The 17,399-nt window shown below is 40.9% G+C and overlaps 1 protein-coding gene across 3 annotated transcripts in view; it reads right to left on the minus strand.

Moving 5' to 3' along the window:
* Positions 1 to 15,404, minus strand: part of PALS2 (protein associated with LIN7 2, MAGUK p55 family member) — a 61,530-nt gene extending 46,126 nt beyond the window's left edge. For 2 of the 3 annotated variants that reach the window (XM_072854123.1, XM_072854122.1), the window contains exon 1: positions 15,194 to 15,402. The gene's annotated coding sequence lies outside the window, so the exon portion shown is untranslated. Of the gene's footprint in view, positions 1 to 15,193 lie in introns of all 3 variants that reach the window. The other variant, XM_072854126.1, reaches the window with a different exon arrangement.
* Positions 15,405 to 17,399: the final 1,995 nt, after the last annotated feature.

Consider the following 17,399-nt stretch of genomic DNA (forward strand, 5'->3'; position numbering starts at 1 on the left):
ATACCTGGACGTAAACAGATATCTTTTTGTGAGAAAGGAACATTCATGCAATGTTGTATGAGCACATATGTCAGATCTCTCTTGATTTAAAGTATCAGGAAGACTATCTTAAGTTCAAGACTTAATAAAATTAATAAATCAGTAAAGTAATTATACCAGTCTTGCTATTCAGTTATGGGGCTTTCTAAGAACAGGTAGATACAGGTTTTTCTGTATGATAGATAGGGAAAAACAATGCAAAGACTGACAAGAAGACAAGTGCATAGTGCAGCACAAATTTGCTAGTTCAGCAGAGCTGCAAGACTCTACCATAAATTTGAAGCATGGAAATATCACTGCAACTGCATCTGAGACATTCTTGCTTTCCCTAAAAATTTTTACTTGAATCTACAGTGCTAACAGCAAAGCCAATGCAACATACAGTGTCCTATGATTTTTGAGGAAGGGAAATAGGTTCCATAAAAGACACACACTACAATAAGAGCAGCCCAAACAAACTTACAGACGCAGCACTTCCGCCACCTTGTACAACGATGCCTCTAATGAAAGAACTAGCTGATTTTAATCCTTGAAGGTTTTTGTTGGATTATATTTTTGGGAGGGGTGGAAAAATATATTTTAATGAGTTTAATCACCACTGAGATGCAGAAATTCAAGATCATCTTAGTGTCAGGTTATCTCTCATGGTTTTTTTGCAGTCATCTGTTTTGTACATTTCCAAATTATATCAGCCATCATAACACACACACATGCACACACACCCCAGCATCAGCGTTTACAACATTTAGCCAAAATTTAAACCCTACCGTACACAGAAAAGCTGGTCATCTCTCGAACACAGAAACAAGAGTAAAATTTTGTTTGAGGCCCAAAAGTCCTGAACACCTATTTCATAGTGAATTATTTGGAAAGGTATTGAATAAAAGGCAAAAAATGGCTGGAAAGTAGGCAACACATTATGATGAAGTTAGAAAAACTAGATACAGCAAAAGGAGTGTCTCAGAAGGAAAAAGGAAAAAATGTAAGATGGCTTACAGCATGTTCCAGCTGACAGCCCAGGAACCACACCTGGCCTGTCATTTTTGCACACAGTCTAGTACTAAAAGATAGTGCCTTCATCATGCTGGAAGGGGTAGTGTTTAAATGGGACTGCCACCTGCTCCACCTGTCTTCATGTATACAGTCTGGCACTTCTATCTGGAAGATGACATTATGCTTCCTACTCCTTCCTTGATGGGAAAGAGAGGGAGGTTCCCAAAGCTGAGTAGGTTCAGCTTGCCACTCATTGTGCTCCTTTTTCAGCCTACTGCCTTAAAAAAAGTTCATTAGACAATATTACGGAGAAGTGGGATTCGCTAAAATATTACTGAAATTATTTAAGTGTATGTTCAGCTGCAAGCAGGTAGGTAGTCCCAGTGACTTCAAAGTTAAGGCATCTGTTAAAGTTGTTTTTGGGAATTAGGCCAGAGAAAAAGAGCAAAAAGGAAGGAAGTGACCTACATGAATGAAAGACTCACTTTGAGGTTTACATGTTCAGACACCCTCAAAAGAAGCTGATAAGAGGTATTTGCATATATTTCCTTAAGTACAAACTGTGAAACATCACATAGTATAACTCTTGATTAACCCATTTGGTTCACAAAGGTTATTCTTACTCATATTTTCCACTTTTATTTTCCACTCATATTTTCCACAAGATTTTTTCCACTATTCTTCCATTCACTGCCTATTTCTGTTCACCCAAGAAAGTACTCCTCCTGTTTCCTAAGTATACCCAAATGCTTAAAAAATAGAGCAGAGACTAAAACCAAAATGGCAGCTTAGCTGTATTAAAAGGATCGGTAGCTTGATTAAAAATAATCTGTGCTACAGACATTTAGAGATCTTTCTAACATGTTTAAATTCCATTTTAAAAGATTGCCAGGATCTAGAGTCCTGATGACTCTTCACTTCTTTTGCCTTTCTTCATCTTAACTCAGTCAGAAGCTGACAATGAACTCTAAAAACTACGTAATACAAGCTTTAGCAGGATTCTAATTTTGGTCATAGATAACCAAGTATAGTAATTCTAGATAATATTAGCTGAGATTTATGATGCATTCAACATCTTCAGATGCACAACAGTATTTTTGGGCATCACTTCAACAGACAATATTCAATGTACAGCTGGTAAATTTTACTCATCTTTTTTCTCCTATTTCTGTACAAGAAGTATATGCATGCTGCACTTTACCTCAATTTTCTTCCAAAGGATCTATTTCTTCAGCAAGAGAAAAGACAAGTCTAGTCAAGCCTCACTTTCAAGACATCAAAAGATTAAACTATAGCTATTTTTGAGAGTGGAAGTTAGATATACCATTGTCACTTCTCTGAGCAAGACGTACCAGTAAGTTAGAGGAAGACCTGCCCTCCTGGTGCAACTTGGGATAAGAAAAGTTGGTCAATTTTTTCTGAACTTGCAATTTTGAAAAATGCAATTTTTTCTGCATTATTTCTAAACTACAAAAAACAGCTCAATTATTTGTTTTACCTATTGCTATCAAAATCTCTTATCCCAGGAAGAAACAGCACCTCAAAAAGCCTAGATCAAGTTCTTGGTAATGGAATTGCTCTTACTTTTATACACTTCCCAACTTAGGTCAAGCCTGAGAACTTCTAAATTCCACTTATTCCAAACTAAGGGTTTGCCAGTGGCTACACTTCTTGTTCAAAGGCAGTAAGAAAGTCACCCTGAAAAAATATTTTTTTAAACATTTTTAGAAAACTATATTGGGACACTGCTTCTTTATCACCTCTTCAACTGACTGACGAAAGGATCAAACACAAGAACCTTGACTTTTACCAACAAGTGTGAAAAGATGAAATACTGAAAAGCAAAGAGGAAAGAGCTCTTTACATCTCTCTGGGTCCTTGTCATCACATTTCTGACAAGTAACAGAAACTATTTCTATAGCACTACGCCTCTATTCTGTATGGCAATCACTGCTTGGATTCTAAGATCTCATATCAAGCTGATTGCACTGAACAAAATACATCTCCTGTTCACTGTTAACACAAGATGGTCTAGAAGTCCTGACTCCATCTTTCTTACTTGCATCAGAGGACTGAACCAAGAAGCTTAAAAGTCACTGGGTGTTACCATAAACTTGGAAGTGTTTTCCAAGTGATACTGAATATAACAAACTGCTAGCTACTTGTAGAATGACTGAAGTGAGTGGAAGATGAGCCAGTTGCTACAGTTTGTTCCCGAGTATAGATATAGGACAATGTGAAGAGGGACTTTAGGAAGAATGTTTTTTAATCACAGCAATCTAAAACAGATCACTGTTTCCTTATTACCTATGCATTTCCACAGATCAGTTGAAGATCTGTTTCCAAGAACAGGATACCATACTGTCAGTCTGACTTGAAGGAGTATTTCTATTGCTAATCTGGAAGTCTTTCCTTTAGCTTCAGATGACCACCTGTTATCAGCACAGACATGTAAGTTCAAAGGATTCTTATGACCAACCAACCCAAAATTCAAACTATGAAAATGTTCTTCATTTAGCCCAATCACACTGTATCTTTCTGTGTTTATTAAAACCCCACACTGAGGGAAGAACCACATTTAAAGCCACACCAAGATCTTGGCCAAGGCTAGGACCACCTTACGCAGGGTGCCTGTGTGGAAGATGGGATCAGAAGGAACACGTCACACAGCAACGGTCAGATTTCTGGACAGCAGGTAAATATGTAAACAGGCATATAGGCACCAGCTTGGAGGCTAAACATCTATTTCTGCTGTTCCATCTGGACACGTCATTAGGCAGAATGGAGCAATGGCCAACCAAAGAACAATCTGTGGGTATCCTGGTCAGTCTGACATGCTTCCTAAACTATATATATGGGTAATCATTAATCTGTTGCAAACTTACCACCAGTTCTGTTACCAAAACAAGAACTAGTACTGGCTCAATCTTCACAGCAGGCTACAATGATACACATATCACATCTCAAGAGAATAACAAGTTATTCAAGTTATCAAGCACTCCAGAGAAAATCCATGTCAATTATTTAAAGAAACTAAAGAGTAATCCAGTCCAAGGATAACAGTTTCTCATGTTTAATCAAACAGACCTCCAGTGCACAGTAGCAATTTATATATGAATACCAGTCCATGAAGAAGTTGAGACTAGTTTTGAAATGGAAGCATCTTGAATAGTAAAAGTACACAATATGAATTACTTAACCCACAAATCTCATCTGGTCTAAAAAGTCTTCAAATTAAACATTAGTTGGATTCTGGGAGATCACCTGGGGAAAATATAATGTATGCTTACTTTGGTTTTATACTTTCCTAGACACCTTATGGATGCTGGGCTTTTTGTTTACAGACAAGACAAAAATGCCCTCTTTTTATGTATGTATACATATATGTATGTATGTATACAGTCACACACACACATACAAACAAATTTTTTTTTTTTTTTTAAAGAGCATTTAATGTATTGCCAGCTCCAACCCGTTACTGACAACAACCCCGTTCAGTTCAAATTAGTAGTATCTCAACATAGAACAAGATCACATCAAACAGGAGAAAGGTCCTGATGCAGGGTCTTTCTTGAGTGCAATATTAATGAGTAGAAATCTTTTTCTTACAGGCAGCCATATTCACAGCTGCCTACCTGTGCCTGGTATTTTAGATAGATCCTCTTGCACTTATACTGGCTCCCTAATGACTTGTAGAAAAGCAGAGAAAGAGAAAGGGTGGCAAATGTGTTATCTTTGTTGTCTACAAGGGGACGGACTTTCTGGAGACCTTCAGTCTTATACCTTTAGCATTATCAGTTATTCTGCTGTCTTAGTTTTCAATTCCCTCCACAAAACAATCAGATCTTTTTGGAAGCTGTTAATGTGCAGGCCCAGGGCAATTACATAAGATGTTATTTTAGTCATGAACAACACATTAAATTTTGGATTCTGTCACTGTTGCAGATTAGCACAATGAAATTATTCACCAGTTTTTGGCTAATGATGTCTAGGCATTTGGGGACCATGATACGCTTCTTTATCCCTTTCTGGAAGGTCTATACTCAGAAGGCTATCCAGACACTAAATTTTCTGGCCCCAGCTCCTTCTCATCAAGAGACACCCATGTCTTCTGTCTTCTTGAAAATCTGCTCAGAGATAATGTTAATAGGAGCTCCTGATAGATGCTGAATGGTTTCAGAAGTTGCACTGTAAGTTGGAAAATGGATATGGAGTTAGATGGACCTTCGGTCTGGCCCAATGACAATGCTTGTTATTTGAAAACTTACCGTATTAAAGAGCACTGAAATACTTTTAGGTTTGTAATGGACTCAAGTGTTATGTAGCTAGGTGTAGGACTTCACTGACAATGCAAGTAACAAGTTTTAACCATTAACATTGCATTTAAGAAACAAATCTTGCATTAGTATATAACACTCCTACAGTGTGATACCAGATGCCAACTACAGAATTAAAATGAACTGCCTCTACAGATATCCTAGCTAGTCTTGTATTCAACACAAACAGGAAGTCATGTCCTGAGACCTCAAAACACCAAAGATTTCCTTCTGCCTATTTCAAAACAGCACTATATTCTCAAACAATGAGGTTCACTTTCAAATTCATCTTTGTAGATTTCTCTGATCTAATGCTTAAGTGCATAGCTGCTTCTTAAAGTAAGTAAAATCCAAATAGAAAGAGACCATTTATATAAAAATCATTTGCATTTTGGAATTAAGTGTCCCACCATGGTTCACAATGATCTACCCAGAGAATTGCCCTTCCTGCTGAAGTTCATGAAGAAAAATGGGAAAAACATTTTCTTGACTGTAGTACCTCCCAAGACTAACTCTAGTCCTCTGTTTATTTCATACTGACTGGCTTTCTGCCCCAAGGTTTTGTAATAGAGGTAAAATGTAGTAACTTGTTTTATTCACACAGCTTACTGCCAAACTACTTGAAAGGTTTGCAAACCCAGAACTCTGGAAATACAGATTGAACAAAAACATTGCTCTAGCTAGACTTACTTAAATGTCACAACTGAAAGATTTAGTGTGCTTACTCTCTGCTTATTAACCAAATATTTCCGGTATTTCCAAATTAAGAAACTCTACAACTGAGACTAAGTGAATACAACATAAGCTCCAGGAGTAGAGCAGGTATCTATCTGGAGAAAATAAAGTTACAGGTAAAAAAAAGTTAATGTTAACCTTTAAAATGCAAGTATTCTTAGCTATCCCAGTCTAGTAATAAAGAAGAATAGTAAGCATTAAAAGTGATCTGAATTTTGAAGTAATTACAGAAAAATAAAACTCAATGTATTAACTCACCCTGGAGGAAAAAACAGAGTAATCTAACTCAAACTAGTCTATGGCTGTCCAGAGAGATTACCTTCTGGAAGTACAGTAATTATATTTGTAAAGTAAAATCACTTATGCCTGGGGTAGGGAGGCCCAAGGGATTTTTTTTTTTTTTTAAATGTGTAAAAGCTTCATAATGGCATGAATACTGAGAAAAGAATTTTGTGTACAAAAGTACACATTCTGTGTAATGGTCTTTTTTGGTGGTGGTAAACAGATATGTGTAACCTGTAAGACTGTAGAACACCAGATTTCAAGCACGAATGGCCATATAGTTCCAGTTTTCCATACAGCACCCATCCATTCTATGCTAAGTAGCAGAGTGTTTTGGAACTTCTTGCAAAAGCACTTCTTGCCAAATTTGTAATTAGACTAATCTTTATAACTCTAAAGAATAAATTCTTCCTGGTTGCACAGAAAGTTTCTCTATATAGGTTTTTGCCAGTACCTTACAAATGAGATTACCTGAAAAAAAAGAAACACTATATTCTTATGAACTTTAACTTACTTAATAGTTCACCTAAAGTGTTTTAATTCAACATCTCCCGTTAACAGCAAGACCTAACAGCACCATTCTGCTAGCCTCACTGTGATACAAAACTGTCTCAAAATAGTTTTGGTGGCTTTATGGAGAAATAAGATGTGTGGTCAAACAAGGCCTACCTTTATGTCTTGTCTACAAAAAAGAACTTTACTAGGAGCCAGAAGCTCAAGTTTTGAACAGTTAAAAAGAAACAAAGTGAAACAATACCAGAAGCTTGGAATCAGGTATGAAGCATTCACTTCTCAAATTTCAAATGACTTAGGACAATACATCTTGAGACCTTCCACTTCATTAGGAGTCCAGCTGCTGAACAGTCCGCCCTTCTCTTTTCCATTTCCTATTCATTAGTACCAATGAAGTACTTCCTGCTGGAGACCCCTGTTCAACAGTTTTACTGTTGCTGCTTACAGCTTCCCTGAACTGTAATAGCATGGAATCTGACCTAAGAATGAGAACCGTGTGGTAAACTTGGTAAGAACTACGCATTTCCTTCTGCTGCTGTTTAGTTAGTCTGTGCTGTTTGCAGAGCGATTTGTCAAGATTTGGCAGTTAAATGAGTACGCTTCAATTCATAGCTAATAAATTCTGTTCAACAGTAAACTTGGATGCTTCCAGGCGACAGCACAAAGAGTCCCAGCAAATAGACTGCAGCGACTTCCCCAAGCAATAGACTACCGGATGGGAGATTCACTTTTTGATCCAATTACTAGACCAAGATTTCTAAGTGTATCAAGTTTTGGCTACAGTGGATTTTTTTTTTTTTAATGTATTTAGCTACTTCCTTGTTAAGTAGCACCGGCTTATTTATCACTCTACACAGCCACGCAAGCAGGCACCCATACAAAACTAGTGGGCTCCTGTCACTCACCCGCAGCCGCAAGCGCGGCTTCCCCGGGCACTTCCCCAGCTCAGGCGTCACAGCGCAACCGCTAGAGGGCGCGTCCGAGCCACGTTTCTGCCGAGACACAGGAGGGGCTCGGCTGCACGCTGTCGGGACTCGGAAATCATACAATAAACACACCTCTCCACACCTCTTCACAACACCCAAAGCCTCTTACCCTTTCACCAGTCTACACGTCCAGTTACCCTCCCATCCCAATAGCAAGATTTCTAACAACGTCTTGATCCCTAAGACCTACATCTTGGTGGGGGGAGACACAGACAGACGGATGGATGGATGTTTTCCTACGTAGTTATGTGTCAAACTTAAGAGACAACTCAACTGCCAACTCTTCCGTGCTCTCCTACCCCTTTCCTAACGTTTCTTTTACTGTATTTATTGCCTGTCCTCAAAACTGCCCGAACATTTCTCCCTTCTAGCAATGGGAACATGAAATGGACATGATCCCTGCAGGCAGCGGAAGCAGGATGAGGGTTCTCAACCATCAGTCAGAGCAACTCAAGCACAGTCATTACCTCTATGAGACCAGCTAATGTTACAGAAGTGCTGTTTAAAACCCAGTAACACTGGTTACCAGTTTGTCTTGCTTCCCAAAGAACAGTGACTCAAATATAGTGTGTCCATTTTATCACTCTTGAGCCAAGACATCTATGAGATTACCACAGAGCTAATGACGGACAACTCCTCTCACACAACAGGTTCATGCCAAGGTTAAATTTTATCTCTGCAGCAAGTGGGCCACCCCGGAGAAAGCTATGAAAGAATGAAACAAAAATCACAGAGCCAGCCCAAATACCACTTAGTGTTTCACTTCATAAATAAGTTTCACTTGAACACTGCTTTAAATATCACACATAGCAATGTACACAAAATAAAGAGTTTGTCCTCAGAGGGAGGATCACATACAACAAATGCAAATTACATCAAGCAACATGCTTCTGGAAGTTGCTCAAATACTACATAGATTAAATCTGTATAAGAGAGCTTCACTGATCAGAACTGACCAAATCAAGCACTGCTCATCCCATTTTGCTATTGCTTACCAAATCTAGTGTAAGCAGCAAAACTGTACCAGTAGATCTAGGAAGAGTGACTGAACATCTGCATGATTTGCATTCAGATGACTGCCTTACAGTCATACACTCTATAAACATTAAGTTTCACTTAACAATTTCTCCCTGCCCCCATGTTCTTTACCAATGAATGCATAAACTGAACTTTCAATTGTTAATTACACCTCCTCCTCCTGCACTTCTAGTGACCCGAAAAATGCAAGTGAAGCTGTAAGAAGCAGTATGCCTATGGTAAACTTAATATCATTCAAGCAATTTCTGTCCAGCAACACTGTGCTTTGCTACAGCACAATAGTTCACAATACACTAATCCAGAATTGCTTGGAAAGGTGAAATAAACTTTTCGCTCATTTCATTCACTGCACTGCAGTTTGCCTTCCCAGTTTCAGAACTTAGGCTGTATAAGCAGTTTCATCTCGCCAGAAAGACTTCTGTAAACTTCAACAGTGGATCAGGAAAGGCATGGGGTGGAATTTTAATAAGAAGATATGTAAAGGCTGACTTACCAATTGGCCCACTGACTTGTTAAAAAAAATAAATCAATGTCACATAAAAAGTTGTTGAGATGTTTTACATACAAAACATCTCACATGATAGCTGCATGCATATCTCCGAACATAACATTAGTAACTAGTGAATGAACATGGAATCAAGTATTTTTTTTTTAATGTATCAAGGAATGTAATAACACAGTCAGAATGGCTGATACATTTTTCTTTCATTCCCCTACAGGTTTACTTGTTGAGTGCTCCCCTACATCATGTTATTAGTCTTAAGAAAAAGCTTTACCCTATCTTTTTACCCTCAGTCTATTTACCCTGTGTATTTACCCTCAATCTCCCTTTTTCCACCCTGTGTTTAGATATTTTTAAAATGGTATCACTTCAACTTCTCATTAATGCACGTTTGACCACTGGGTGGAGATAAGGCTTTAACTAGAAAATTAAAACCAAACTATTTGAGTAGCCACTCTTACTACAGAAATAATATTTGAATGCCAACACTGTCATAGCAAAAAAGGCTTAAATGAACTACCTTAAAATAAAAATTTAAACCATTTTTCTTACCTCCTAATTTTCATTATTTCATCAGTATCTTGACAAAATGTTTGGAATCAAAAAGTAAAGGCTTAAGCTTATTTGAAATCAACAGTTGTGCCTCCACCTACTGGAAAAGTGAATTTAACTGAAACAGTAACTTGATCCTTTGAGATCTGGGTAAGTAAAAGCTATAGGAAGCAACGTTTTTGTGTAAGATGCAAAGAATTGGTTTCCTCCCCCCCCCAAAAAAAGTCTGCAGAAACCACTGACATTCCTTGCAGTCAGCATGGATTTCACGAGGTTCCTACTCTCAAAGAGTTGCTTGTCAGAATGCAAAACTAGTCAATACTCTTAAAATAAGTAATTTCTTATTACTTAATTTCTTAAATAACAAGTAATTTCTTAAATAACATTTGTTGCCAGTGAATCTGAAATGTCATCTAATTTAAATATCTTGCTCATTTCCACCATGCTTTCATGAGCCCTGGACACTAATATTAGAACAAGTTATTTAAAAACTGATACGTAAAACCCACAGAATGCTTGCTAAAATGAAGCATTCTTAATATGTAATACTTTTCTTTTAAGCCAAAGAGACCTTGAAAATAATCAAACATGAGGTAAAAGCAGAGAAGCTCCCATTTTCAAATTTTTATTTTTATTGTTTAATACAGGTTATGAAATTACTTACCATCATATTAAAGACTCTAATTAACCCAAAACAGGAACGTAAATGTTTTGATATGGAAAAACACCTCTCCTAACCTCTCTTCTTCTCTTTTTTGTCTCCATTATTCTTGTAAGAATGACATCAGCCATAACTAAATAATTCAGGCTTGCTTTATTCTGAAAAAAGCAATTTTTAAGCCACAGGATAGCACATTAACATCACGATGCTTTGTTTATCCCACTGCAAAAGACAACAGTTTTGCTGTAGTATAACCTGAGATCCAACTGCAGATGGTTATAATGACCATGGAATCAGATAATCCTTAACTTAAAAATTATCTTAACCCCTCCCCCCAAAACCTGAACCATTATTCTGACATTTTGTTGAACTCAGATTAGAAAGACTTTAGTCACAACTGTACTGAGCTAGCCAATAACACCTACTGGTCCAGCTATTTGGCACTGCCTTCTAGCTAGCACACTTAAATAAAATCTTAGATCAGTTTTAAGCTCTGAAACAATCATCATCTATTATTTATCCTGTGATAAAAAAAGTCACATTGACACCTTCCTGTCAATGAAAACAAACCACTACATTCCTCTAATAGTATTTGTGACCGGCACATCTGTATTTCAGCCTGCCTTTCACATGTCAGCCTGACTAAACTCACTTTTCCCCAGGACCCTTTATGAGCTGCTTCTATTGTGGAGGACAGTAAAACCACTTTCCCTCTCACAGACTTGCTCTTAACTCTGCCATCATATTCTACTTCCTATTTCCACACAAATAACTCCAATAGTGTCTGTGCTGCTCCAGTTGCAGGATGTTTCTAAAAAGTCATCTTTTTACCATATGTGCAAGGCCTCAGCACTGAATTTACTGTGCACTCCCTCCTGGTACAGTAACTTGTTTGGCGTGTTAAGAAGAGTTAAGAAGAGATTCTCCCTACACCTCAACTCCTCTATTGGCTCTCTTTGCCCCAAAAGAACAAACATGAACATCTCATTCAAGGCCAACTCAAAAAAAAAAAAAAAAAAAGAGGGAGAGAGAAAGAATAAGCAGCAAAAAGCAAGTTCAGGTATACGCAGTGTTGAGAACCCATCTGTCCATCCTGTGGTACTCCTCCTGCAGCAAATACTTTCCTCATCTAGTAGCGTGATCACTACCTCAGCCAATTCCCTCAAATCAGGATGAGTCAATTTTTATCCTTTTTTACTTTAAACACAGAACACAACAGGGCATTTTATTGAAACTTGCGTGAGTTTTTTTATCCTTTCGAATCTTAGGACAGTATAATTCATTCCACATCTGGATGGAGACTGCAACACATAAAGTACAACCACAAACATTATCACAATCTCAAGTACCTACCTGTCTCTTAAGTAAAAAGAAATTCTTCCCCCTTTTCTATAGCATAAGAAAAGATTCACTGATGTACGGATCAGTGTCCTGCACAGAGGATCAAAGGGCACTCACAAGAGCCTGGGACAGTCACATAAAGTCAGAACTTTAAATCACTTATAACTATAGCAGAAAGCATGGTTTTAAAGCAGGACACTAAACTTTTATAAAACTGCATTCAAACTGTAAGTAATTTCTACAAATAAATGCATTTAGAAAAACAGAATGATTCAGGGACTGAGTCACTGTACGAAGAGACTCATGCTAAAGACTCTTTTGCCTGTCATTATGGTACTATAAAGTTTTCCCCAGATCATTGACCTTTGTTTCTGCACATAGAAATACCCAACACACGGACCTAATATCAAGCTGCAGCTTGATTCTGACTGAAGAAGCTGAGTGTTTGAGGACAGTTCTCAGATCACATCCTTAACAGCTCAAAATAAAGCCTGCCAAATTATTTGGTAGATTATTTGGTTTTCCTGTTTTTACTGTGGTTAAACATCAACTAAAAATGCCAAAATTAGTAAGTTATATTGCCTAGATTTCTGTTCCTTTCTACCTCCCTGAGATTTGCATAGACAGTAATTCAGAAAAAAATCAGATTAAAATTTTATGCTTTAAATAAGAAACATCCTAAAACTCAGGGTTTTTGCAGACATTTATCCTCTCTATTAGCCTTCATTAAGACTCCTTCATATTAGCCAGGCATGTTTTCACTACTTCCTTTCTTGTTTTTATTTTATTTTTAAAAGCCTAAAACATGTGTGATTAAGCCATGATTTAAGTTAATAGCTGCCATTATTTGTTTAAAGAAAAAAAAGCAACAAGAGGCAGTTCAAGAAAGGTCCAATTGCACATATGTTGCAACAGCTTTTCAATCATTTTAGAGACTTTTAGTATGCACAGTTAGCCCACTAATATAGCAGCAGAACAGACACCATTCCACATAGCTGGTACAGTATACTTGTCAATAATTTCCATATTAAGTAGTTCTTGACAAGACAGGCTGAAACAGCAGTGATCCGTAGGATCTGAAACAAATGCACGCACCCAGAATTCAAAGAAGCTGAATATACGCACTTTTGGTTAGATGCTGAAGGTTCCATAAAAAAACACCAAAAAACCCCACCAAAAAAAAACCCAAAACCCAACAATGAAGAGAGTAGTAAAGTGTCTCATCTAGAAAAGATTAAATAAAAAACTAACAATGGCACCAGCATTATGACACCATTCCTCAGTACTGCAGATTTTTCACAGCAACATGGATGTCAGGTAATCTATACAGTGCAATACTTCGAGAACAAAATAAGGAGAGCAAGATCATCAACCCCAAATATTTCAAGGGAGGGAAGAGGAAATTAAAGATTTCTCTGAAGAGTCCTTTAAAAATCACATTAAAACAAGCTCAAACTAGACTCCAATTATCAGCACTTCATTTAAATGAGAATTTTCTCTATGGCATTTTCAAGAAGAATTTTGTGACAGATGTTGCATGGTCCAGTCACTTGTCAAAGTGTTAAAAGCCAACCACCTCAGCAGAAATGAAGGGAAACATTATGATGCTAGTGTCAACTCAACCAGTTTAACAGATACTATCTGTTCAGAAGCAGCATGCTAAGATTTGTTCAAAGCTTCCTCTAGTCCGACATCTATTTATAGCTGCCCAGCCTCTCTACAATTTCTCACAGCCCCTCCTCCTCTCAAAGCCAAGTCAGGGAAGTTTAATGGATATAATCCTGGGCCTTGTGTCGCAAGATGGTGAGAAGATCTGCAACTCTCCTCCAGCAATCCCATGTGCAATAAGACCAGGAGTAACGAGAACAGTCTAACCTACACAGGAGCCAAATACATGGGATAAACCTTATCTCTCCTCTTTAGGAACAAACTCATTTTTCCTCTGCCAGCACTTTGATGGTAATGAACCACATAAGCATCAGAGCCTGAGCAAAAGATACATGCCTCCCTCCTCCTCACCACAGAGCAATAGCCTAAGCCAACTGCCTTCAGAGCCAAGACAGAAGCTATCCAAGTCAGCTTTGACCCCTGGACAGCAGCAATGTCATCCATGCACCTTCCCACTTATATTATAATGCTACTACTGTATGTTGCACCTTCCTCAAAGAAACTAGGAGGCTGTTGGCTTTTTTTCAGTGCAGTTTCTGGTTAACGTGCGATATCCACCACCCAGCCACACATGTGCATGTCTCTATAAAGCATTGATCCAGATAGGCTCCCTTTCACCAGCATCTCCACCAACAGCTGTAACATCGCAGAAAAGGTGCAGATATTTTCCTGCATACAGAGCACAACACCACAGGCTGAACTCTGCCACAAGCTTTGTACATCCTTGGTGCCTCTCCTACCACCTACATCCACTTGCCTGTAGTACTAGTACAGAGACCAAGGAGATGACAGCACTACTGGAAACTCCTGCCCACACGATTACAACCACATTTTCTCCCCTTTCCCCAGTCAGAGGCAGACGGAAGGGGAGGGATGACTTCCTCGGGAGGAAAATAAGCAGGGAAAGGCTGGGGCAGAGATCAAGAGAGGAGGAATCACCCCAAAGGGAGAGCAGATAATCCCTGAGAGGCGAGGCTGCGGAGGGGCATAACAGGGGAGGGAGGGACGGGGACAGCGAACCGGGGGGATAATCCGGCACAGAAGGGGGGAGATAATCCCCTCGGAGGAGGGGGGAGGCGGAGGATCCCGGAGAGGGAGGGGCGGGAAATCTGATAATCTCCAGGAGGAGAGAAAATACCGGGAAGGGGGTGGGGGAAGGAGGGTGGGCGGGTAGATAATCCGGAGCGGCAGATGAAGAGCGAGTCTCCCGGGGACGCATCCGGAGGCGGGAGGAGGAGGGTTAATCCTCGCTCTGGGGGCAAAAATCCCTCTTCCCCGACTCCGGCGCTGCCATGTTCGCTTCCCTGCAGGCCCGCCCGGCACCGGTACCTGCGGGCGGGCGGCTCTTCCCCCCTCACGCCACACGCACACGGGGCGCCTCAGCTCCAGCCGCCGGGGCAGCGCGCCCCGCTCCGGCCGCCCGGCCCCGGGGCAAGGGACTCGGCCGGGATCGCTGCGGGACCCCGCCTCCCACCACCATTTCCCCGCCGGCTCGAAAGGAGGGAGAAGCGGGCGGACGAACCCTCCCCCCCGCACACGCGACCTCCTCGCCGGTACCGCAACTCACCGGCTGGCACCGGCTCCGGCTCCGCGTCCCCTCCTCAGCGGGCGCCGCTCAGCCCCATCTACGAACTCGGGCGCGCGAGCTGGCGGTTGGCGGAGGGAGAGCGCGAGCCAGAGGTGCCGCCGCTTCCCCCGCCGGCTCCGCCGCCGCCGTCCCTGCCGCTCGGCGCGCGCCGCCGGCGTGGCTGTAGCACGCGCTCGCGCTCCTCCTCCTCGGCGCGCGCGCGCGGCCTCCGCGGCGGTGGCGCGCGAGCACCTCCCCCGCCTCCCGGAGCACACGGCTGGGCGCCTGAGGGGGCGCGCGCGTCTCTGCCTCGCCCCCCGCCCGCCGGCCGGCCGGCCTGCCCGCCTGCCGCCCCCCCCGCGAGTGCGTGCGTGAGGGGGGCTGGGAGTGTGGGGGAGCCTGTGTACGCGTACGTGAGAGAGCGCGAGTGTGTGAGAGCGTATGTGAGAGAACGGGGCGCGTGCCTGCGGGAGTGCGTGTGAGAGAGCGTACGTGTGTGGCACTGCGTGTCAGAGTGCGTGTGAGAGAGGGGGCGCCCGTGCGTGTGGCTGCGCGTGTGAAGCAGAGCGTATGGGTGTGTCAGGGAGGGAGTTGGTGTGAGAGGGCATGAGCCTGTCCGCGTAAAAGCAAGGGTGTGCGAGGGCGAGCGTGCTTGTGACGGAGAACGCTGGTGTGTGCGAGTGTGAGCGTGTCCCCATGCTGTGGAGCAGGGAGCACACGCACTCCCCGGCTGGGTTTGGAGTCGGTGTTTGCCAGGGCAGGTTTGGACTCTCCCCGGTCCGTGTCAGGAGGGGACACACCAGCGTTGCTCTTGGTGTTGCCTGTTCAGTCACCAAGTGTGAGAAACACTGGCAAAGCGTAAGTCAAGTATTTCAAGGGGGGGTGGGAATTTCCCCTGATACTAATAACATCCAAGACCACTGAGATGGAAACAGCACTGAGAAACCGATTTGCTGCACTTCTGATCAGTGTTTACTTTAAACATGTCGTTTGTTTTGAACAGTGATAATAGACCAGCTTTCGCTTTTTGCTTCTGGTTGTTTTTGCAGAGACTCTCACCTTTGGATACTTTTGGACTTTCTGAAATTTGAGTTGCAAACATTAGGTCAGTCTTGCATGCACAATTCTCACTAAAGCTGGATCTATATCTAAGGGTCAAATTTGCCCCAGAAAATAAAATGTTCACATCCAAATCAATACTTCATTCCTCAGCTTGTTTTCATTCACTGTTTTCCTTCTGTTACCAACTTTTCCAAAAATTTTTGAATCCAAGTGTACAGTTCGACTGTAATCTACTTAATTATGCTGTTTTAAGAATACACGATAGCCTGGTGTGGCATACGGTAACCCTTAATAATAAGCTGTCTGCAATTCGCACTGGCTTTTGCTTTGGGAGCCATTGGGGAGAAGGGAAAGCCAGAACTATGTGGGAGTAGAGTTTGAACAGAAAATCCACTAGGTATCGATTTTCATTTTAACAGGTTCAGATTGTGCTTTCCTACCAGATAACAAACTGATTTTTATGCAACCAAAGATATCAAAAGAAGCGGCATATCTATGATGGGCTTAATTAAAGAAGTTGTGGAACAGCAGCCAGCAGGTGGAAAACCTTTCTCAGATTGACCAATAAAGATACATCAAATAAATAAGATCTTGCTGCCCTCATCTTAGGAAACCAGCATGTAAAATTTCTTTAGGAATTATTTTTACTTACTCTTCAAGTTACAGTAGCTACCCTGTGCTGAGAGCTTCACAAGCATGTGGAATTATGCATCCCCAGGTCGAAAGAGCTTACAGCCCTCCTGCGATTTCTCAATAAGAAAGTCCAAATTGAACACATTTTTGGTAATTTGCTTCATAAGCGGTTATCTTTTCCTTATTAAACTGGAAGGAAACATAACGCATCATGAGGGATTCTAAGCTAAGTAATGACCTACGACCCTTTTGGTGTTTGAACCCCTGCAGCTACAATGGAAAAACTGATAGGCATAGAAAATCTTCACACCCCGAAAAATAACTCCAGATCTTTCACTATCCTTTGCCCCTCATTTATTTTTTGTGATGTTCTAATGGAAAACCTTTTGAACCAGAGCCACAACATGCATAACTGTCATCTCGTCCTGTATTTCACAACTCAACATCTTGTTGACTTTTCTTACAGTCCCTGCATTTGAGGAGGCTGAACACTATTCTATTAAGGAGAAAG

Source organism: Ciconia boyciana, chromosome 2 (assembly GCF_034638445.1).
Source record: "Ciconia boyciana chromosome 2, ASM3463844v1, whole genome shotgun sequence".
Taxonomy (NCBI): domain Eukaryota; kingdom Metazoa; phylum Chordata; class Aves; order Ciconiiformes; family Ciconiidae; genus Ciconia; species Ciconia boyciana.